We start from the raw sequence: 24965 nt of genomic DNA, 5'->3' as shown, positions 1-24965 counted from the left end.
CGGCTCAGGTCATGATCTCAGAGTCCTGGGATCGAGTCCCGCATCGGGCTCTCTGCTCAGCAGGGAGCCTGCTTCCCCCTCTCTCTCTGCCTGCCTCTCCATCTACTTGTGATTTCTCTCTGTCAAATAAATAAATAAAATCTTTAAAAAAAAAAAAAAGGCTAACATTTCATAGCTTTTATATTGTTAAAGCATTAAAGGAAAAATGCAAACTTAAAAAAAAAATCAAAAGTTCTCTTTAACTTGGTGTTTTTCAACTTTTTAAAAGCTATGTTTTAAATTAAAAAAAAAAAAAACCCTCTCCTTTGATGCTATTTGAACTGTCAAAAATAAGTGTTACATTTAAATTAAGATTATTAAATCTGCTTTCGCTAAATACTACTTCCGTCATTCTCCCCCCAACAACCCATTGCTTAAACCTGCAGGCTTCTCCACAGCCCTCTGGGGCCTCCCACAGACAGGTCCACAGATGGCAGTGCTGCTGACCCAGCATCACCACTGCGTCCTGTGGTGGTCTGAATGGGAAGCCTCCTCAGCCCACCATAAGGGCTGACTTTCTCGCTTTCTATGTATAGGTCAAAAAAGGATGTAAATCATTACTTCAAAACACCTCAAGGCCCAACTGGTTCATACCTTGTGTACATTTTCAAGAGCCTGTTCCAATTTCCTTTTGTACTAGTAAATAAAAACTAGAAATCCGGGATGCCTGGGTGGCTCAGTTGGTTAAGCAGCTGCCTTCGGCTCAGGTCATGATCCCAGGGTCCTGGGATTGAGTCCCACATCGGGCTCCTTGCTCGGCAGGGAGCCTGCTTCTCCCTCTGCCTCTGCCTGCCTCTCTGTCTGCCTGTGCTCACTCGTTCTCTCTCCCTCTGTCTCTGACAAATAAATAAATAAAATCTTTAAAAAAAAACAAAAAAAAAAACACCTAGAAATCCACTGTTTTCCCTTCTCGGAATTGTAGCAGGCTTCACAATTAAGTGACATGTTGTTTTAAAAGTCAGTTAACGAGGCAGAGGTAAGCCATGGTATCTGCAGTCAGGGAAGGGTGGCTACGAGGTGGGCACGGCTGGAGCTGGTCACCAGCCTGGATACTTAGGGTCTATGTACATATCTGTAATAATACTGTACTTTAGTAAAAATGCTTTAAAAACACTAGTTAATAGCTCTCCAAAAAAAGGCTCCCCGTTCAAAGGGGAGCTTTGAGAAGCCACATCCCTAATCTTTTCATCTGCATCCTCCAGAGTGACCTCCAATGTGACCGATTGCTGAAGGGCACAGAAGTACCCATGCTAACACTAAAAATCATAAAAATGAGATATTTACAGTGATACCAACAATTCAGAACAATGGTTTGTCCTCAAGGATCAAGCTTATTTGAAGAAAAAAGAAGCTAAGAGAAAATGTGTGACAAGTGTCTTCGAAAAGGCTAGCAGGGGCTATTTCCCCATTTGACATCCTGTGCTGCCAAAACCCACCGCCCTTTAAGTGGAAAAACACTTTCAGTTTCTTTTGGGGGGAGTGGTAGAAAGAAGGAGTGTCTCTGGCACAATTATTGTGTGTGTGACAGACTTCCAAGACCCAAAGAGAGGCCAGCCAGAGAACTGGCTCTGAGACAACTTCTGAGACACGGAATATTCTCATTTCTCTTCTCCGCACCCCATATATACTTGCCTTAAGATGCATTCTGGATCCTGTATTTTGAGGTGGTTCAAACAGAGAGCTTCTGTGCATGAGAGGACACCTCCCAAGAGCCACAGGGCACAACTCTGAGAAATGGTTCTTCCACTGTCTGTCAGATTGTCACACAGCAACTCCCAGGCAGGAAGGAAAAGCCTGATCCAACTTTAATGGGAGGAAGCCACATTTGCTTAGACAACTTTCTATGCTGTTAAAATGTTACACCTTAAAAAACACACAGGACTCAGAACTCTGATAATGTCTACCCTTCTAACACCCTCCCTCCTACAAGTAACAACAAAACACACCGGGAGAACAAAAAGGCCACCCTGAAAAGGACATGGTAGGTGAGGGGAGAGGGGGCAGGATCATAGAAACAGCAAACAGAAACAAGCCCGGTCCTTCAAGGGCTCACTATCTACGGCTGTGCCCTGTGCCTTACTGCTCCTCGCAGAGGGGCCAGAAACCCGAGTGCAGGGATGGGTGGTGACATGGGGGGTGGGGGGGAGAACAGGAGGGTGTACAAAGGGGTGGGGGCTATGGAATCAGCCCTCCCAAAGGCTGCCTTCAGACCCCAAAGCGACTGCCTCTGGCCTCAGGGAATGGCGGAAACAGGGACAAAATTCCAACGGGGAGAAAGCCTCTCTGCTTATTTACAGACAGGGTAAGGACTCCCAGAAGACACTTGGAGGGGGGGAATGTTAGTAACAGAACCCCTAAAGCTGCGTGCCTCGGGAAAGGTTATTTTTTTTAAACAGCAAAATAAAACAAACAAACAAACAAAACCCAAGCAAAGCTCATCCAGGATGAAGTCCCTGCAGTAACATCCATGCTAATTGGTAAGTAAGACAAAGCCTTCCTTAACAAATCAGCAATGTAATTATGAAGCCAGTCACTAGATGAAGCCAGTTAGGCGCACTCGGGCGCTAGTCTGCAGCTGTAACCCGACACCACTGTTGGCGGCAGTGCCTCCTCCTGGCTCTGCCCGCTGCGCGGGGGCTTGGGGCCGTGGGGCACCGGCTGCTCACCGCTGGTCACACACCGCATTGCCACGGAGACCCAGGGAACAATCCTCCCTGTCTTCCAGAGAGCGCCCCAAAGCCTAGAGATAAAACCGAAATCCCGCCACGAAGTCCACCTCTCACTCAACCAAAAATATAAATAAAGAAAAACAAAAACTTTCACTGTTTGGGAATGTCTTCTAAAGTCCACGTTTCAAGAAACTCTAACTCTCCCCTCTCAGGATTTTCACCTCTATGCTTCCATTAAATTGAAGACCCTTTCAGACACTGTTGGTTTGTCAAATACCGTCTTTTCTCTTGGAAAAAGGAAAGGAAAATGTAAACGCGGACAACTAACTGCATTTAGTTGGCAAACCAGACTTAAATTCTGGGAGAGAATGTTTCGGGTGAATATTTCTTTGGACTATACCATGGCCTTGTTAATAAACAGCTGGAAAGAAAAAGGGGCTTTTTAGAATGTAACTGTTAAGTAGTATAAAATGTTTCTAACATCCTGTCTTACTGGATCCTCTACCAGCTCGGAATTTTAGATTTTAAGTCTAAGTCTTAAGAAGCTTGGGAGGGGGGGGATGTCGGTGGTGAGAGACCAGTCCCCTTCTTCCAAAGACAATGGAAATTCTAACAATTATTTTATTTTACCTAAGGATTCTGGCTAAAAGCACCACACCCTTAAAGGAAAAGATTGAGCAGAAATATACAGATTCTGAACGTAAGTTAACAAAATCACAATCAATACATGATGCCTGGATTTACGTTTAAATCCTCTAGGAAAAAACCTAGCCCTGTAGATAAAACAAAACTGACACAATGTTGACAATTACTGAAACTGGATAATAAGTATGAGGGGATACATTACACTGTTCTTTTACTTTTAAGTGTTTGGAATTTTCCATAATAAAAAGTTAAAAACACACACATATGTTTAAAATGCTACGAATTCAAAAAATCAAATAAGCACAATGAATTATTTACACCCTCAGCGAGAACTATTCTATTAATTTGATAGGTTAGTTTACACAGAAGAAAGCTAATATTAACGCTCCATGTAAACAAGCATGCCCAGTACAAGTCAACTCCTTTCAAACTCTGAAAGACAGCACATCACATCCAGCCACAAGGGGGAGCAGAAGAGCAATAAGGCACCCCTGAAGTCTGATTATTACTGCAATTCTACCTATTCATCTCTCAAAGTATACAGACTTCCGAGATTCTTCCCAAATTCCAGTCTACACAGAACAGTGCTAAGCAAGCCAAGGGCTTTGCCAAGACCAAAGTGAATTATGTTATGCTATGGTGCAGGCTCTAAAAATACTGCACGTAGAAAAGTTTGCTGCCTGTATATAGGTGACACTGATGTTTCCAAAACCATGGTTAAAGCCCCTGGAGGGTTCCTGAAGTGAGAACATACAACAACAACGACAAACATACAAACCCAAGTCATAAGGTGAGGACCTGGAAAAGCCAACAGTTCAACATTGCCAGCAAGGGTCCTAAAGTAGACTCCCAACCACACAGTGAGTTAGTTTCATTCAATGTTAGCATTAAGAATTTTACCAGTATTGAAAAGCCTTCAATAATCCTTCTGCCTCTTAAGAACAAGAAACTACTTCTACACTGAACAGCTATGGCTTCAGGCAGTTATTTGGGAAAACTTCATAAAGGATACTAGGGAGGAGCCATTTAATTGTAAAATGTAACAAAGTTAACCTTAGATAATGAAACCAGTTACTGTGTAACTACTTGCTGAAACTTTTTCTACTCAAATTATAAATTGAGGTTCCATGTTGAGGTTCTATATACTAATGTCCATAAGCAATTAACTGTTAACACCAATCTTTCCATTTGAAACTCTGTAAATATAAACATATTATTTATGATAATTTATAATCATTTAAATTATAACGCTAATTCATACTAACTTGGTGTCAGGAACATCTTTAACATGCTGAATCCAAAGACTTAAAATCAATTACAGAAAAACATTCTTAGATTTTAATTTCTTTCTTTCCCTTCAGAGAATGTGCCTGTAAAGGATAGCCAGCCTTGCTTGCCCCACCCCCATTCCCGTGCATAATGAAAATATTTTTTTCTCCTGTATTTATAATTGCTTGGATGGGACTCTGGTTTCAACCCTCCTGTAGCATCTTTTCCCCAAAGATACCTTGTTTTTCCCCTCACATTAGAGACCAGTAATAAACAATGGCAGGGGGAATAAAAGGCTTAGGGCAGAAACCCAATGCTTTGCCAAAAGTAAGTGACAGTTCTTTGTATTTTTTTCAAAGAGGATCATCAGATCTATAAAACAGTCACACTAAAACAGGCAAATGTAATTTGTTAGAATGAATATGTATAAAATTAAATAAACTTTAATTAAACAAACGGTTGCCTTTCAGGTATTCTTAGCCAACTACCTGCCACTGAATGAAACTAGGAAACTAAGTATGTATACTACATCAGGAAGCATTTTTATAGAAGTGTTTCTTAAAGGCAATGAGTAGTTTTTCATCTTTGAGTCGAATGCAGAACGCTTTAATACTGTGAAAAGTCATTTTAAAGAAGACGTGTCATAAAATAACAAACATTTCATCTTAACTTCTACATGCAGTCTAGTTATTATTTTATTTTAATTTACTTAATGAGTAAAACCGAACATTGTACTGTATGGTCTAAATCTGGATTCCTTAAAAGAAATTTCTACATGACATACATGAGAGGATAAAAACTGAAGGTACAAGATAACAGAAATAGACTTAAGAGACACATAAACGGGAGGAAACTATTCAACTGTGTGCATCGCAGTCCATCCATACTCAGAATCAACATCTTTATTTTAGTTACTCCTAAGAATTAGGTAGGCTAGTGATAAAGTTTTACAAAGACAATTTAAACTTCGTATCATATACTTGAATAACTCACAAAGTAGAAATAAGAAAATGAGGAAACACACTAAACTTCAGAGCAGTGAATAATACTTTGTAAAATATGCCAGCCATTCATATTTAAAAATAATTACTTTGGGGCTACTTTGAGATAAAATGTATTTCTTTCTGAGAACCTCTGCATATTGACAATTAGTGACCCATGGAACACAAAGTCACTTAGTCAAAGACAATAAAAATAGAGTACCTCACTGAATGTGATAAATATTTATTTTCTAAGGAACCAACCTCTCAACATTTCAAAGCTCTTCGATGATCCCTAAGGAGAGCCTGCCTCCAGCCTACCACATTTGCTACCCCTAACATTCCATTCACCCTGCCTATCTTCAGGAGTCTCAGAAGCAAGAAGGCAGGTGCCACCTGAAGAATCCACACTTTGACTTTGTAAGTCAGCTACCATTAGACCACTAAAAATCATCATCAGATGAAATCTATCTTATTTTCCATTTCTGGGTGTGGTAAAAAATATTTTTTAAAAAAACAGGCTGTTTTAGACAAACCATAAGTGACTCTTAATCTCACAAAACAAACTGAGGGTTGCTGGGGGGAGGGGGTTTGGGAGAAGGGGGTGGGATTATGGACATTGGGGAGGGTATGTGCTTTGGTGAGTGCTGTGAAGTGTGTAAACCTGGTGATTCACAGACCTGTACCCCTGGGGATAAAAATATATGTTTATAAAAAATAAAAAATTAAAAAAAAAAACAGCCTGTTTTAAAAACTACTCAGAAGAGACCATCACCAAGTTCATGACAAGCAGAGAGGCAACCAAAAATGTCTTCTTCAGCTGCAAACCACAGAATTCAAATCCCTCACTTCTCTCTGGCAGCAGGAAAGGCAGAGAAGTACACATACATGTATATGGAGCAGCAGGAAAGGCAGAGAAGTACACATACATGTATATGGAGGTTCCCTCCTCCAAAAAAGAGACAAATCTGAAAAGCAAATCTGTATCATGTGTTATTATAAAATGGGATAACCACGCAGAGAGGATCGGTTTAAAACAGTTGCCACGTCATTATCTCACTTGTGTGGCTAGAATTTTATGCAAACCTGTTCTGGTGGAGAGATGACCTTGGGACTTTCAGATTCCCTGACTTTAACTCGGGCAACACGGGCAACACGTCTAAACACCAGGGTGGGGTGCTCTGGCAGCTCTGCTGGAAGCCCCAGGAGCTGCAGCGTGCCATGGGTTGATAAGCAGCTAGCCAGGAGAGGAGAGCGAGGAGTTAAAGGTTCGTTTGCAGCAAGGAGCATATCCGCATGTAACTTTCTGACCAAGCCACATTCAGGTCGTTCTTTTTCCTTTTGTTCCACAGATTCACACAGCCCACTACAAACATGCGTGTTCATACGTAAGATGCGCCCGAATCCCTTCCCCTTCACTCTTCTACATGGAACTCCCTAGAACCACAAAAAATGCTTGGTTTAGGGGCTTCTGGTCAGTTAACCACCTATGAAGACGGTTAAAGCAAAAGCCTCTGAACCAGGCACTGTGCAAAGTTATAGTTTCTGCAAAGAGACAGAAAGATAGTAATTTAGACATGAATTAGTTTTAAGAACTTAGGTTTGCTGCTACCTGGAGTCACTAGAGAAACAAAGCTGCCTCTGGGCACCTAAACTAGTCAGACCTGCTGTAGCAGTTGCGACGTGGCTCCAGCTCTGCCCTCCACTCCCCTCCCTCCAGCCCCCACCCCACGCATCAGCACAGCTCACTCCACTCGGGCGGTGCCACGCCCGGCACACTCACCCCCCTTCTGCCATCCCTGCTCAGAGGCAGGGCCTGAGCTGCACACACAGCCAGCGTGCAAGGGTAAGGGGAGGCTAGCCAGGCCAGCAGATGCTGACTCCATTCTAAACTGAGAGCGGCCATGGGTACAGAACACAGCTTCCATGATCCCGGGTTTCGAAAATAAATCAAACTGTGATATTTGTGTCAGTGAATCCCGGCAGGTATTTCCAATTAAGTGCAGATGGGGGACAGAAGACCTTGAGAGGAGACAAATGAGCTTTTCCAGCTTTTGGAGCCCTCTGACCACGAAGAGAGCAGATTTCCAAAAGGGAGTTTGCATTGTCTGTCTGAAGTGCTTCGTTTAGATAATAAGCAGTTGTTTTGCCCTGTTAAAAGTCATACATTTTCAAAAAATTTTGGGATGTTTTTATTTTGAAATTTTTATTTGTGTTTCAATGAAAATTTTTAGACAGCCAAGCATGTTTTGTTTGTCTCATGATCTTCAAGGGAAAAAAAAGAAAGAAAGAAAGAAAAAGAAAAAAAAACACAAGGCATCTATTTATTACCCAGAATAGGAATGTCGTCTTATTGGCCTGACATATGCCATTCACAGATTCATACAAAGAATGAACTGCCACACAGTGCTCATGGAGAAAGACACTGCTCCACACAATGAGTGATGGGCGCTCCAGGGGACAGTTCTGTTCACAGGGTTTCCCAGCATCTGCACAGAGGGCAGAAGTTTGCTTTTCATACCAACTGCACTGGCCATTGGAGACAATTTTTTTTTTTTTAAAGACACGCCACCTTTGGTTAGTAGCTGTTTCCTTCGAGAATATTAAAACTAAATTAAATATCCACATACTTTCTAATCAGGAGTCCTAGCTTATGGGTTTCTATCATTGGTTTAAGTAACGATATCAACAGTAGGTAGAAAATTATGGTTTACGCATACGCAAGTGGCTGGAGAATATTGTATGTTCTGTTGGTCTGTATTAATTAATGGAAAAACCTATGAAGGTAGGCATTACCCTTCCCGTAAGGCCACTTTTCACTTAAAACTGAAGCTTGCTCTTTGGTGCCTTTAGCATATATGTGATCTTTGGACTCAGTGATCAAAGAGACCTCTTTCTCTTTCTGTCCTTAGCCAATAAACTACTTCAACCAGAGCCATCTCCTACAGGATATGCCATCACAATAAATATGAAATTTCTGTAGCAACAAAATTTTAAAACAATTCTACAAGTGAATTAAAGTTCATATTACTAAATACTATGTTTTTAATCTACATATAATACTGACAGTGATCCTGATTTTTCTGATGTAAATGAAATATAAAATAAAGTGCCATGCTCTTACTATTGTTCTTTAACAAGAAACTGCAGCAAAAAAACAAACTCAAAAGTTTCTGTTGTAGCTTTTACCTTTCTGAGTTAAAGTGTGAAATATTTTGACAGAGTAGCCTTGTAATATAATTTGATACTGATCATTTGTAGTATGCCACTTCAGAAAAAAAAAAAAAAAAACCTTTATGCATCTGTCTATATTTTTTACCTCCCCCCTACCTTTTTTATGTTTTGTGTATGTCTTTCTAAAGTAAACTACTTTTATTCTGCCACTGGAGCATTATTTAAAATAGTGGATGCCAAAAATGTCAGTTGCTACATAAATTTGAGGGAGTTTTAAATTAGCAAAATTTTTACTCTTTTCTATGCTCATTATTAATAATTCAGTGTGTGGCAACTGGATAAAATTTAGATTTCAATTTCTCACTAAAAACACTCCCAACGGGGACAGTTCAGTAAACAGGAGCCTAAAGAATTTCAAAATCTGAATTAATATCCTTCTCTTGGTTCCTAAAGGGAAACAAGCCTGAGCAGCTATTACCTAAGAAGCTGTGACACTTGCCTGACAATAACACAGTTCCTTAGGACACCTCTTGTTGTATACTTAGTTGGTTTTATAAAATGTGAATCCTCTCTCCTACCTGTTGTAATAAAGCAAGGAACAGACTGAGTGTCAAAAAAGAAAAAAAATATATCAAATCCATTTTATCAGATTTCTTACCTGACAGCAACATGGTTATGGGTGGGGGGCAAAAATTATTTTCAGGGCTCCCAAACTTGATGAACAACATAAACAACTTTACATTAACATAGAATTCCTCTAAGTAGATCAATGAGGCTAAAAGAAAACTTTCTAATACAGGTCTCTCTTTTTCTCCTGCAAAGAAACTGATAAACTTAACAGGAAAGCAGAGATCCATGAACAAGCTATTCTTGCTCAGGCCAGAAGCTGGGTCTTGCGATGAGTATTTTCACCCTCGCAGCACACCCTCCCTTGCTCAAATCAGAATAGACTGCTATAAAAAGTGGGAGCAATGGGAGGAGCTCCTAGAGTGAGGCATGCCTTCTGGTTAGCTGAGCAACTATCCCCTTCACCCCCCCCCCAAAGCAAAACAATGAAGAGGCTCTCAGGTGGACCGTCTTCCAGGGGTTGAGTGGGGCCAAGAGCCCACTTCAATCTTGTCAGAGACTAGACCCCAATTATAAAATGCTACTTTGAACACTTGAGGCCTCAGGGATCCTATTGGCTGCTACTACAACTTCTAGGTTCCTTACACACATTATGGACATTTCTTAACATATATTGGGAAATCAAAAAGCATATTTCAAGAACAAAGCTTGAAAACACTTACTGTCTTCCTTAAGACTGACTGGGGCTGCCCAATTCAATTCAAATAAAAACTGCTATCTCCGGAGGCTGTGTGTCTCACCCTGCGGGTTGCCCTTCCCCATCTAAAAACTTACTTTCTACCACTCAAAACATCCTGAAACTCCCCAGTTTGAAAGCAGAAAGTTATTCTAAGACAAACTATACCTAATCTTTTTGTGAACTTTAAGACTAAACCCAAAACACTTCTCCCATCTCAATCTATTACCGCAACTTCTGCTAAAGGTAAGCTAACTGATGGCCAAGAATAAAAATTAGAACTTATGATTTTCTCTAGATCCAATGGCCCTCTGAGGCACCCTCTGTCTTAATGGTACAAAGTCCAGGGCCAGGGACAGCTGGCTCCCCTGGCCCCCTCCCTTTCGGTCATAGGCGGTTACCACCAAGATGACTTGTAGATTTCTAACTTAAAAGCCAATTGGACGTTAAGTTTAATACACACATATATTCAAAATCAATTCACTTGTCACGGGTGAGAGGAGGGTAGAGAGGGATGTTTTCAAGCTGAAAACACAGAGAAACTCACAGAAACACACTATAGCAAGTTGGATGCAGACTCGGTCACGGAACCCAAAAGTGAAGCAGCCCTTACTCCAGCAATCCGAGCCTTAAAAAAAGAAGTCTCTTACGTTCACAACAACACAACGGCCACAACACGAACACACATCTCAGCTGTAAAAGCGACAGCTCCAAGCTCCCTCCGCCCGGTTAGCTGGGCTCCGGTTAGCTCCCGACCCCCTCCTGACCCGGGTCCGTGACTGCCCGTCCCCTGCCCTTCCCCCAGCAGGTCTGCCCGCGTACGCTGGTGGCGGGAGGGGGGCGAGGGGGGGTTCCCGGCCCTCGCCCCGGGGGTCTAAGGGTGCAGGGCCGGGAAGCAGTGGAAGGGAGCGCTCCTCCAGGTACCTGCACCAGGCCAGGTCCGTCTAGCCGAGGCGCCCCCGACCCTCGCGGCCGCCCGGGCCCCGCCTCCGCCCTCCGGGCTCTCCCAGCCCTGGCCGGGTCCCAGGGCCGCCCACCACCCATCGGGAGCCCGGCGCATCCGAGGATCCCCTCCAGCCTGGCGCCGGGAGAACTTACCACATGCAGCTCCACCTGGGAACTAACGCATCAGGAGGGGTTTCTGCCCACTCCTCAAGCTACTCCCTCTCCATGCGGAGTCCCCGCTCCGGGGGCCCGAGGGTGGCGCCGGGGAGCGGGCAGGAGGCGAGACCCAAGCTAAGACTCCGCAGTCCTCTGCCGGCGCGCTCGGAGCATTATACAATGGTGGAGGCGGCGGCGGCGGCGGCAGGCAGCGGAGGAGGAAGCGGGAGGCGGGCGGAGGGGGCGCCCTGACCGAGCGAGCGGCAGCTCGTCCTCCAGCACTCGCTGTGCAGGAGTGACGTGCGGCCAGCGAGCCTCCCGCGAGCTCCGGGCCCCGGGCTCAGCAGGCCCCGCCCCTCCCCGGCCCCGCCCCCTCCCCCGGCGGTCCCGGGAGGCGAGATAAATGCCGAGCCGGGCCCCGGCCGCCGCAGGAGCAGGAAGGGGCAGGCAGAGCACGGGAGACGTCTGGTGGCAGCGCCGCCCACGGCTCCCTCTCCAGCCGGCGCGCCCTTTATTTTCTCTTAAGGAAAGGCTTAAGGAGATGGCGAGAGGGGAAGAGACACTCCGGCCAGGGGACCACAACTAACCACCAATAATCCCTCACACTCCAGAAAATACTCATGCAAATGACCGGGCGGCTGGTGACAAAGGCGGCGGCGAGTGCAGCGCGCGCACAGCCCGCTGAGTCGCGCGACCGCAAATATGACAAGCATCTAAGCTATTCGGCAACTTGGGGCCGGTCAGCAGGGCGGGCAGGGTCCCGCGGGGGAGGGGGAAGATAGGAGGTGAGGGGCAAAAATTCGACCCCGAGGCACCGCGTCCACGCTGCCTGCGCGGCTTTCGAGACTGGAGTCCCGGGAGAGCGGGGGCCAGCAGCGTCCACAGCTGGGACACTCCCAGACGCCCCCGTCTCCGGACGCACCAGTGGCCTGCAGAGATGTTCCAATGGTAGGACGGGGGCTCCAGCAGGAACCGGGCCCAGAAAATGCCCCTTGGGCGCGGCGGCCTCGGCCCAACACTCGAAATGGGTCACCAAGTCAACAGTACTTTCGGAGTAGGACGGAGCCGAGTTTCATTCTTCGTGGCCCGCCGCGACGCGGTGCAGAGCCGGCAGCCGGCCTCCCGCGCTGGCAGAGCCCACGCAGGTAGGGAAGCCAAGCTTGGAGACGCAGGAGGGTCAGAGGCCCCGTCCTCTGCCCAGAAGCTTCCTGCGGATAACCTTTCCCCTCTCCTTAGAAAGGCATCGGCTTCGAACTACTTACAGGTAGCAGGGAAATTCATACTAATTGGGAGAGGTGTGTATGCCTAAGTGGTGAGAGAAAAGAAGACAGCTCCCCTAGAAAATTAATGATTATTTTAAAAATTACATGCGCGTTCAGTGTAAAGATGTTAAAAAAGTAATTCAGGCACCATAAAATTTTGGCTGCCACCCCAATCAATATCTCAGATATCTGGCGTTTAATGGTTCACTGTACTGGTTATATTTAAGGATAATAAAGCTTTAAGACCTAACATAAAGGTGATTATAAGTCGTTAACATCAAGACAAGTTTAGACCTATTCAACTCTTCTGTAATGATTTGTTATCAATCAAACTGATGATCCTATTGAAATTAAAGCTGGGGTAAAATGTTGCTAGAGAAGACTGTTTCTTGTTTTATCTTGAAGGAGAATAAAAAAGGTATGTACTTCACCCTCAGTATAATTAAAATCTTATAGATTTTTCTTTAAGTATAACCGATGCCAAAAGCTAATTATTTGTGGATATCTCTGGAAAGTTTTATAGTGGCGCTCCAAATTACACATCATGGAAGTAGTGCTCAGGGCCCTCTGCAGGTCCTGCTGTCTGCGCCTGGGTGGCACAGCATTCAAACATTTTGCTGCAAAGCCAAGATATTTTTCATTTCCAGAGTTCTGCCTTTTAGAGACAACATTAACTACTAACAGTTTCCTAACCACCCACTCACTTATACTTTCAGCGCTCACTTTAAGGAAAAGCCATTGAAATAGAAGCTGCAATAATCTCTTCCTGTGATATCTTTGTAGCAAAGGCCAGAGACTCTGTTGAATCTAAAGTGAATTTAAACTGTTATTCATGAATTGAAGTTAGCAATGAGTTAGACTTACAGGATTTTTGTGATACTTGGATATTTTCGAGCAAATGGATTACCAAATGCAGTGTTCCTGCACAAAAGTGACAACTTTTGTGTCTCCAGAGTGGACCTGAGATTCTGCTAAGGCCGGTTGTTCAGGAAAGGTCGGACTTCTTAGGAGAGCAACCTGAGTTTTCGAGGGAAAAGGTTTTTTTTTTACCTTTCCACACTTTTGAAGGTAGTAGCCTCGTAAGAGTGTACATAGTATATAAGAGTTCCTCTTCCCCCACTTTTAGATTCTGGTATCTTTCATCAAAGCATGAAGTGGCAGTTCATAATGTGGTCCCACACAAGGTGGTTAACCACCCCTCCCCCAGGCTGAGCCCCCATAAGCCCGCCAGCAACCCCTGCCTGTCACTGGGAACCCAACTCCACAAAGATAAGGAAAAGCCCTCCGTGAGCTTTTGAAGTCCACCCCCTTTGGTATGCAGTGGCATGACAAAAAAAAAAAAAATAAAAATATATATATATATATATATATATATATATATATATATATCATTGTTCATTCCTAGCAAATGAACAAGAAATGTTTCGTGAAAATATAAGTGTGGTTTTCATTTCACTTCTTGGGACATTTAAAAGCCCATTTAAAATAATCCTACCCTCAGGATTTAGAGTTTCTCCTTCTCACTTTCACATATAAGAAATCAGGCCAGGCATCCACATTTAACTATTGGGCACATTATCTATTTAGGGAGAAAACAAACATGGTTTTTTTAAGTATAGAATGGTGATGGTAATTTGCAAAAATACTCATTAGTTTAGTTTCAGAAAAGTACTTCTCAACATTGTATTCTGGATACTAGTTTGTATTTCACTGCTTCTCTTTGAAAGTTTCTGGGCCTCCACATCTTGCAAACTACTAGACAACTTTGCTAACTGAAGGCCACTTTTAGCACTTAAATTAGCGTATACCCAAGAAATGACACCAGGCCAAGCTGGCCATATAAACTGAGAAACAAAGACTTTGAAACAGTTTTAAATATCACTTTTTCTTTTTCTTTTTCTTTTTCTTTTTTAAGATTTTATTTATTTATTTGACAGAGAGAGATCACAAGTAAGCAGAGAGGCAGGCAGAGAGAGAGGAAGGAAAGCAGGCGCCCTGCTGAGCAGAGAACCCGATGTGGGACTCGATCCCAGGACCCTGAGATCATGACCTGAGCTGAAGGCAGCAGCTTAACCCACTGAGCCACCCAGGTGCCCCCTGGAAATACTGGTCTTAACAGCAAAAAAAATAAAATCAAATAAAATAAACATTTCAGGGGCACCTGGGTGGCTCAGTGGGTTAAAGCCTCTGCCTGTGGCTCAGGTCCTGATCCCAGGGTCCTGGGATCTAGCCCCGCATCGGCCTCTCTGCTAGGCAGGGAGCCTGCTTCCCCCTCCCTCTCTCTCTGCCTGCTTCTCTGCCTACTTGTGATCTCTGCCTGCCAAATAAATAAAATCTTTTAAAAAAACAAAAACAAAAAATATTTCAGTTCTTGAAACATATTGTAGGCAGCCAGCTGGGCTCAATCATCTTTTCATGGAAAATACAGACATCCTTACTGAACCTGGACTTCCCATTCGCTGATAACTTAAAACCATTAACTTCAAAATAAAGTTCTGGAAGTCACATCACCTAACTGATTCCCAAGGAGTTGATACTGGACACATGATTGGGACAACGCAACTCTCTCACGAAGATGGCACAAATGGTATTTGCAGCCACGGGCAACCGAAAACTTCCTTGTAGCACTGGAGCATGCTAACACATCTTCTGCAGACTGCTCTCCAGCTGTTCCTCTACCTACTTTGTCAGGTTTTCCCCCTTTCTCCCTGAGGTCACAGTTCACACAAGCAGAACTTCAACTCCAGGGAAGGGCTGCTTTTGCATAGCTTCCCTAATTATTATTGGCCGGCTTTGCCTCGACAGCCCCTTAGAGGGCTGTTCTGTGAGAGATACGCCTTCTTCTCTTTTAAAAATCTGACAATATTTAAGTCCTAATTTGGGACAAGATCATACAGATAATATTTGAAGAAAATGCTTTTAAAAACATTTTTGGGGGCACCTGGGTGGCTCAGCGGGTTGAAGCCTCTGCCTTTGGCTCAGGTTGTGATCCCAGGGTCCTGGGATCGAGCCCCACATCAGGCTCTCTGCTTGGCTGGGAGCCTGCTTCCCTTCCTCTCTCTCCGCCTGCCTCTCTGCCTACCTGTGATCTCTGTCTGTCAAATAAATAAATAAAATAAAATCTTTAAGAAAATAAAAAATAAAAACATTTTTCACTCTAACATTGTTGATTAGTCCCTTCTAACCATCACTAGAAAAGATAGCTTCTGTTGGGCATCAGTGTCCTTCCTATTCCATTTGCTACTCTTCTCCATTAACATCTTCAGATAAACCGTGAGGTCCAATTTGAAGCAGCCCTTTAAAGACTCCAGCTTTTGGTCTCCCCCTTTTCTCAGCTGGAAAGTGGAGGCCCTTCCTGGTAACAGCTCCAGTGTTCCCTTCTTGCTGGCTGCTGCTCCGCTAGAGACTGGCAGTGGCTTCTTGCAAGCCTATCTCCTTATCCCCAGTTCCCCTCACAGCACTGCCTTCCCAGGGGCCCCTGCATGTGGACTCTGCACTACTTGCATATAAACCAGCCTCCCTTCTTGAGGAGTTCATACTCTTCTCCAGATACTTGGCACTACTGGCATCCACCAAAAACATCCATAAATGCTAGAAATTGCATGGCCTCCAGGCCTTCCTTGTCCTGGGGAACCAGCCTGAGGAGATGATGATTCCTGGTGTAGGAGTACAAAAATCTTGTACAAATAAATCACTCAACTATGATTAATTGTTGACTTTTTGGTTTCTTAATCCTCTATGTCACAGATTTAGGGTCAGCTCTGGTTCTGGGGGAAAAAGCAGCTTGGTCAGGAGATTTTGGGTCTAGTTTCTCAGCCAGAGCCAGTAGTGAGGCTGAATCAGGCCCCTGGCATCACAGGGTCTACTTTCGCCTTCAAAAGGAGACACTCAGGCTCAGAGATTTCCATAGCCCCTTCCCAGAGCTAGGAGTCTATAAAAAAGTGATTCCAATGTAGAACTTGGAGTTTGGGGCTCAAATGAAATAATCGGCTCAAACTGGAATAATATAAAACCAACTTCACGTTCACACATTTCTAAGAGAAAAGAGAAATGCAAATAATGATAATATACTCTATTCAATAGGATATGTTCTTGGAATTATTTTTGTATCCAGAAGACAGATTTGAGCCAGCAATCCATATTCTCCTGGATCTGTTACCCATTATGGTTCAAGTAACCTATCTGGGAAATCTGAAGCCCACCCCATCCCTCCCCCAATGTTTGGAGAGAAGCAGGATGGTTTACAAGGCATTTTTGTGTAAATTTACAGGTTCACTCTTCATAGCGTCTTCCCTGTGCCATAGGCAGGACAGGGACTCCTCACATCTTATAGAAGAGGAAACAAAGGCTTGGAGATGGACCTGCCAACTGAACTCCTTTATCAAGCTGACTCTCAAAGACAGAGAAGGTCTGGAGGCTGTGAGATTTCTAACATTCAGGGAAATTGTGGAAGCCAGAGAAGATGAAACTGAGGGTCCTGAGAAGAGTATGAACTTCTTAAGCAGGGAGGACGGTTTATAGGCAGGAGGTACAAAGCTGACATGTAGAGGCCACTAGGAGGGTAGTGCTGGGCCAGGATCCTGACACCATTTTGCTTTGACCTTATACTAGGGTTCTGAAATAACAATTCTGTTTCTTACACAAAGAACTCCAAATCTGCCTGTCCTTGGCTTTGTTAGCATCCTATTTTAGCCCACAGAATTAATAACCCATACAATAAAAAAGAAAACTCAATGTGCCCTTCAGACCCCTCACTCATTTCTGATATGGTTCACAAAACTGGCCTTCTTGTTTATCACTTTGTCTTTAACCTCTAGAACAGCACCTGACACAGTTGGTATTTGTGAGTTTTCACTGAATGAATAATTTAAAGAATGCTGAAAAGTTTGTACCAGCTTCATAAACTCAAGGGGTTAATCTTTCCTGCTAATGTTTTCCTCTCACTACCCTTTCACTAAGCTCTGTGTGTGTGTGTACACATATAAATAAACATACACATGTATTTTTAAGCAGTATTTGGGAACCTTCATAATTAGAGGGATCACTTTAAGCAATACAATATTGTCCTTAAAACTGCTTTTCAGCAATTCTAAAATATACCAATTGGGTTTAATGGTACAAAGACTAATGGGCACTCACATAGTACTATTAATCTATACAATCTCACTACTGGGGGAATAACCTTGCAGATAAATTATTGCCATAATTCCATTATTCTATACTTCTTTATAAAGATTTTCTCTTCCTACCTTAAGAATTAAAAGTCTTGGTCAAATGATATTTAAAACCACAGCAGCATTTGGTAATTATGGAGTGGGTTGGTGATGAAGACTTGCCTACCCAAATCTTCAGCTGATTACCTGAATGGTACAAATGACCACTTATTACTGGCACCTTCATGTTCTCATGGTCATGGAATTTAAAAGTATGCCAATAATCAAATATGTTATGAATATCATCAACTAATATTAACTTCCAGGGACATTTGGCAAAATGATGACAGGAAAAATAATTTTTTTAAAGTATTACTCTAATGCCAGCTGTTTTTTTTTTCCTTAGGTTTATTTATTTATTATTTTTTTTTTTTATTTGTTAGAGAGAGAGCGAGCGAGAGGGAGCACAGGCAGACAGAATGGCAGGCAGAGTCAGAGGGAGAAGCAGGCTCCCTGCGGAGCAAGGAGCCCGATGTGGGACTCGATCCCAGGACGCTGGGATCATGACCTGAGCCGAAGGCAGCTGCTTAACCAACTGAGCCACCCAGGCGTCCCTGCCAGCTGTTTTTTAACTGTCAAAATCAAGCATTTATAAAACTGGCTCAACTAAATTATATTTTCTGCTATAATAGCCTCATATCTCCTGTAGAAACTAGGATTGTATATCTTTAAATCACATATGAGTAAAGAAGTCAGTTAAGTGAACTATGGTGATTTGGAAATTGTAAATAATATATTTAAGTCATTTTTGAAGTCTCAGCTGTAAAAATTCTACTTTGAGAAGTTTAAAAAAAATGCAAAGCTTTAAGCTGTGTGTATAGATGCCCAAGAAAAGCCTCTAAGTTCAGGTTATGAGGTATCATTAGAAAATAATGTGGCCAGAGAACCAGTTACAATGTAAACATTGTATACAACTAAAAATGCATCAGCTTGTTTGCCACTTTGGATTTTTATTGGATTTTCTGGAAAACAGGTTACACCTACGTAAAATGGTATAGACTTTTCTTTTAATCACCAATGGAGAACTATTTTTTAAAAAGACCTGTTGTCAGAATAAACAAGAATAAATATTTTTTAAAAGTTATCCAACTGTCTAATTCTACGAGTCCCTTGCTTTAAATTGAAAAAAGGTTTTGTTTTTTTTTAAGATTTTGTTTATTTATTTGACAGACAGAGATCACAAGTAGGCAGAGAGGCAGGCAGAGAGAGAGAAAGAAGTGGGCTCCCTGCTGAGCAGAGAGCCTGATGTGGGGCTCAATCCCAGGACCCTGAGACCAAGACCTGAGCCGAAGGCAGAGGCTTTAACCCACTGAGCTACCCAGGTGCCCCAAAAAGGTTAAATTTTAAGTGGAAAGTTATTAATATTTAAAACTTCAGAAATGCAGAGTGAGGTCAAGTAAGAAGAACTAAAGCAAGCATTCCAGATAAACACTAACACATTAGATATATACTTTAAATATTGAATGAAAAATTTGATCTTGCTAAGTAAGACATGTTTCAAGCTGTTTTCTCAGAGAAGTCTTGAATTATATGAAACTCCTTAAATGGGCAATTATCAGAGAAACTGGCTTTTAAGGAGAAAATAATAGTGTGAATGAGCTATATGTAACTTCCCTTTTTAAAAACAGAAGTTGAATCTGTGACACCAAATTTAGAAAGGAGAGCGCGAGAATATCGTTTCTATCATAAACGCCCACTGCTGTGCTGTTCTGTTACAAATCAATGTACATGCTATGAATTTGAGTTTGCTCACACAATGCAGAGAGTTAATCATTCCTAAAGATGATTCTTTTAAAAGAAAACATAAGTGTGAAAGAGTCACATTATATAAAAAAACTCACTGAAAAAGGGCAAGATTCCCTGATTTTGACTGTAGTGATTCCTTTGGCCTCATTATACACAGAGCAGCACAGTCCACACTGGGGATGCAGAAAACTACCTTTTGTGGGAATAATACAGGTAATTTCAACAGTATTTATACTTCCTTTTAACGTTACTTAAGAAATTAAGGCCCAAATTACAAAAAGGTTGACAAAATTTTAATGAATCAGATGTTCATGTTCAATCTACTCTCATTTATTACCACTTTAGAACTGTTAGACATCATACTTTTAGTTCTAGTGATAACAACAGCTGTAAAGATAAATACTCCAGAATTACTATTTTCTCATTTGGCCAAAAATGAAAAGTGAGAAAATAGAAAGCTTTCTGAAAGTTCATCATATGAAAAGAACAGAATTAATGGGGAAATGATATCATTTATGGACAAGAATATTTAATACTTTATAAATAGCATTTCTCAGGGTGCTTGGGTGGCTCAGTAGGTTAAGTGTCTGCCTTAGCTCAGGTCATGATCTCAGAGTCCTGGGATTCAACCCCATATCCAGCTCCCTGCTCAGTGCGGAGTCTGCTTCTTCCCCCCGCCCACCGCCCACCCTTCCCCCATGCTTGTGCTCGCTCTCATTCTCGCTAATAAATAAGAAATCTTAAGACAAAATAAATATCACTTCTCTCACTCCTCAACTCATCAAACAATTCCAATTTAAATCCCAATTTTTTTTTTTTTTCACAGAACTTGGTAAGCAAACCCAGAAATCATCTGGAATAGCAAAGGGTGGAAAGATAGCTAAAAAAGCTTAAAGGACAAAATGCGAGATGTGTCCTGTCAGATATCAAGGCTTATTATATATTTCTAGTAATTAGGGACGCCTGGGTGGCTCAGTTGGTTAAGCAGCTGCCTTCGGCTCAGGTCATGATCCCAGCGTCCTGGGATGGAGTCCCACATCGGGCTCCTTGCTCCGCGGGGAGCCTGCTTCTCCCTCTGACTCTGCCTGCCACTCTACCTGTGCTCGCTCTTGATCTCTCTCTCTCTCTGACAAATAAATAAATAAAATCTTTAAAAAAAAATTCTAGTAATTAAAAGAGAATGTTGTGTCATAGGGATAGATAAGTAAATCAAGAGAACAGAATCGACAATACAGAAATAGTCACACACATATACGAAAGTATAAAATACTGCAGAGGTGCTATTACAGATCGGTGGGAAAGAACAGGTTATTCAATAAATGGCTTAATGGTCACCTGGTTAACTTCAAGAAAAATAAAATAAAATTAAGTACCTAATATTCCTCCAAAAAATTTCAGGTGGACTAAATCCAAATATGTAAAACATAAATTTAAAACTTTTAAGGAGAGAATACAGGAGAATATGTTTATGGCTTCAGGATAGGGAATATAAAATTATTGTTTGATTCCTAAGACTCCTTCTCTACCTTCTCTACTTGCCTCTGCTTTGCTGTGTGCCTTGAAATGCTGACCCCCTAGGAAGTAAGCTCTTTTGCCAACTAGTTGCCAGCTGGATTCAGTGAAAGCAAGGCACCAGAAGGAGACCAGTCAGTCAGAGAGGAAAGAGGGTGGGGTGTTTTATCCTGATCCTTCCTGCTTTGAGACCCTGTCATGGCAGTATCCATCCCTGCATACCCATAGCTTCTGTGGACGGCTCCTTCTCCAGGGTGTCAACTCTCACAAATTCAAGCAAGACCATTTCCTCCCCCTTTCCCCTATAAACCTAAAGACAGGAACAGCTTGTTGCTGGTCTTCCATGCCTCCACTTTTGTCACATCTCTATAAAATGTCCCTTTATTAATAGTCTCATGGAATTCTGCTTCCTGCCGAGACTTCGACGGTTCAGAACCAAGACACCCAATGCAGAAACCATAAAGAAAAAGATGGATAATTTGATTACATTAAAATTAAACATCTATTAAACAAAAGAAAGGCAAGCTAAGACTGTGGAATGATATATGTGATTCATATAATCAACACAAGATTAGTATTCAGAGTAAATTTTGTAGAAGTCCTATAAACCCAAGAGAAAAATGAGTTAAACAGGAAACTTACATGTCTGATAAACATATGAAAAGACACTCAACCTCATCAGTAGTAAGAAAAATGCAAATTAAGGGGCACCTAGGTGACTCAGTGGTTTAAGCCTCTGCCTTCGGCTCAGGTCATGATCTCAGGGTCATGAGCTCAGGGTCCTGGGATCGAGCCCTGCAACGGGCTCTCTGCTCAGTGGGGAGCCTGTTTTCCCCTCTCTTTCTGCCTGCCTCTCTGCCTACTTGTGATCTCTCTCTCTTTCTGTGTCAAATAAATAAATAAAATCTTTTAAAAAAAAGAAAAATGCAAATTATAAAAAGACCATTCACAGCTATCAGGTTGACCATTTTGAAGATGAGCTGGCATTATCTGGTAACATGGGAGATGCATACACCCTGCCCGTAGACATGCAGTCTTTCTTAAAGGGGTTCCATGAAAAAATAAGCCCTACAAAATGTTGAAAATAGAACTGTCCTATTACCCAGCAATTGCACTACTGGTTATTTACCCTAAAGATACAAACGTAGTGATCCAAAGGGGCACATGCACCCGAATGTTTATAGCAGCAATGTCCACAATAGCCAAACTATGGAAAGAACCTAGATGTCCATCAACAGATGAATGGATCAAGAAGATGTGGTATATATACACAACGGAATACTATGCAGCCATCAAAAGAAATGAAATCTTGCCATTTGCGACAACATGGATGGAACTAGAGCGTACCATGCTTAGCAAAATAAGTCAAGCAGAGAAAGACAACTATCATATGATCTCCCTGATATGAGGAAGTGGTGATGCAACATGGGGGCTTAAGTGGGTAGGAGAAGAATCAATGCAACAAGATGGGATTGGGAGGGAGACAAACCATAAGTGACTCTTAATCTCACAAAACAAACTGAGGGTTGCTGGGGGGAGAGGGATTGGGAGAAGGGGGGTGGGGTTATGGACATTGGGGAGGGTATGTGCTTTGGTGAGTGCTGTGAAGTGTGTAAACCTGGTGATTCAGACCTGTACCCCTGGGGATAAAAATATATGTTTATAAAAAATTTAAAAAAAAATAAGCCCTACAGAAAATGGCTCCTCAATTCACCCACGGATGGAATGAAGTTAAAAACCGGTAGTGTGCTGGTCAATAGTTAACAACTGGCTAGGTAGATAGGGAAAGAAGCCTTTATTTGTAGCATTTGTTGATTTCTGTGGTGTAAATACCCTTAGCACAGCTGATTTCAAGCTGCCCAATTGAACTCAAGAGTTAGAAAGATTCACACAATCGCTGCCAGGAGCTGGTATCAGTTTCTAGCTCCAGCCCTACACTGGAACCACTCTAGACCTATAAGACTGAAGTTAATTCATTACATATAATGGATGCCTTAGGGTACTGGGGCTTAATTCTCTGTAGGAATTCTGAATGAGAAGAGCTAAACCTAGAATCTAGAGAAATTCTTGCTTTTATCCCCCATGGAGACATAGAAGAATGTTTGTATCAGCTTTGCTTATAATAGCTAAAACATTGGAAACACCTTAACATTCATCAAGATGAGAATAAATTGATAGACTTGGAAAGTATAGTGCTTAAGAAGTACTAAAGGTACCATAAATCAACATGGCTACATCTTAAAAACACAAATGTTGACTAAAACAAAGCAAGCTGTTAAATATGTACAGTATAGGGTGCCTGGGTGGCTCAGTTGGTGGAGCGACTGCCTTCGGCTCAGGTCATGATCCCGGACTTCCAGGATCGAGTCCCTCATCGGGCTCCAGCTCTTTGGGGAGTCTGCTTCTCCCTCTGACCTTCTCCTCTCCCATGCTCTCTCTTACTCATTTTCTCTCAAATAAATAAATAAAATCTTTAAAAAAATATATGTACAGTATAATATCATTATACAAAATCTTTTAAAACATGCAAAATACTGCTATACATTGTTTACAAACAAGGTATGCTATTATAGAAAAACATTAGAGATAAAAAATATATAGGAAAGTGGTTACCTCTGGCAAAGAGAGGAAGGAAATGGAATCAGGGATAGACATACAGGTGGCTTCTCTTTTACTCATAATGTTTAATTTCTTTTTTAAAAACATGAAAAGCGGGGCACCTGGGTGGTTCAGTGGTTTAAGGCCTCTGTCTTCAGCTAGGGTCATGATCCCGGGATTCTGGGATCGAGCCCCGAGTCGGGCTCTCTGTTCGGTGGGGAGCCTGCTTCCTCCTCTCTCTCTGCCTGCCTCTCTGCCTACCTGTGATTTCTGTCTGTCAAATAAATATATAAAATCTTTTAAAAAAAAAATGAAAGCAAGTAAGTATTTTGGGATAAATTTAAATTTATTGATTTAGATTTCATCAGGTTAAAACAATAAAACTTCTTTTCTTTCTTCCTTATGGTTCCTGTGAAATAGAATTTCCTAGGTTTTTTCCTGCAATTTCCAGTATCTATTATCTAATATCTAGTATCTAATATCTAAAAAACACCTAAAATATTTAATATCTATCTAATATCTAAAGCACTGGGCAGTATTCACATTTGATGTATTTATTTATCTCCCATTATTTCAGTAAGAACTTACGCCTTTCACTCATTTTGATACACTGTCCTTCTTTCTCTCTTAATAGCAGACTTTAAAATCCAATGATACCACTATAGTAACCTGAAGTTCTTAATAGGAAGCCCAGCTGACAGATCAGGTATAAGAGAATAATTGGTATAAAGCCCATGTTTGGGGTGTATTTCTCACTTGCCAGGTTAACTTCTGTCATGCTAGAAACGATAAAAGCTTCCTCACAAAATATGAGGCTTGTAACTTCCTTAATATATGCCAAATAAAGCATTTAGCACTAAAAAGTGAAATTGTGTATGTTTAAAACAATGGAAACACATCTACCCATGAAATAAATTTCTTTCACTTGGTGTTGCGGTGACCACTGGCTGCTACACTGAATGCATTTTTATTCCTTCTGATTTTGTGTCTCTTGATATAGGGACAGAAATAAAGCCCATATGCTCTCTGGACCTCTGGGAACATGATGTTGTCTCAGTGCATGGGTAATGTGACTTTTTCTCAGAGATTGTCTTGAAATAAGCCTATGTTTTAAATACACACTTTTCTGCGTGCTAGCAGGCATTCTGAAGCTAGGTGGTTCTAAATAAAGAACTCTAGTCAACAACAGGAAATAACTCCCACAGAAAAAAGGGGCAGAATACAAACTCTCACCAACTCTTGTACACAGTTCACAACGGCCTTTTGTTCCATGCACATTAAGCCTGAAATCTTTACTTTTCAGAGCATGTCTGGGCCTTTGCAGAGCAATTAAACCTTTCTTTTCCTTTAGCTGGTGTCCTTGCCTTCTTCTCTCCGAGGAAGTTAACCTTGCAACTAACTTCTTACTGTGAGGTAGATCAGAAAATGCAACAGTTTCTATTCTGAAGCTTAAA

General features: G+C 42.0%; 1 protein-coding gene across 2 annotated transcripts in view; it reads right to left on the bottom strand.

Annotated features, from left to right (window-relative positions):
- The window catches only part of SERTAD2 (SERTA domain containing 2), a 114869-nt gene that overhangs the window by 7231 nt on the left and 82673 nt on the right, over window positions 1–24965 (bottom strand). The window contains exon 1 of one of the 2 annotated variants that reach the window (XM_059407786.1): window positions 11178–11518. The exons of the other annotated variant lie outside the window; for it this stretch is intronic. The gene's annotated coding sequence lies outside the window, so the exon portion shown is untranslated. Of the gene's footprint in view, window positions 1–11177; window positions 11519–24965 lie in introns of those variants that run through there. 2 annotated transcript variants of the gene reach the window in all.

The sequence above is a fragment of the Mustela nigripes genome, chromosome 7 (assembly GCF_022355385.1).
Source record: "Mustela nigripes isolate SB6536 chromosome 7, MUSNIG.SB6536, whole genome shotgun sequence".
Lineage (NCBI taxonomy): Eukaryota > Metazoa > Chordata > Mammalia > Carnivora > Mustelidae > Mustela > Mustela nigripes.
This window is presented reverse-complemented; position numbering and strand designations above follow the sequence as displayed.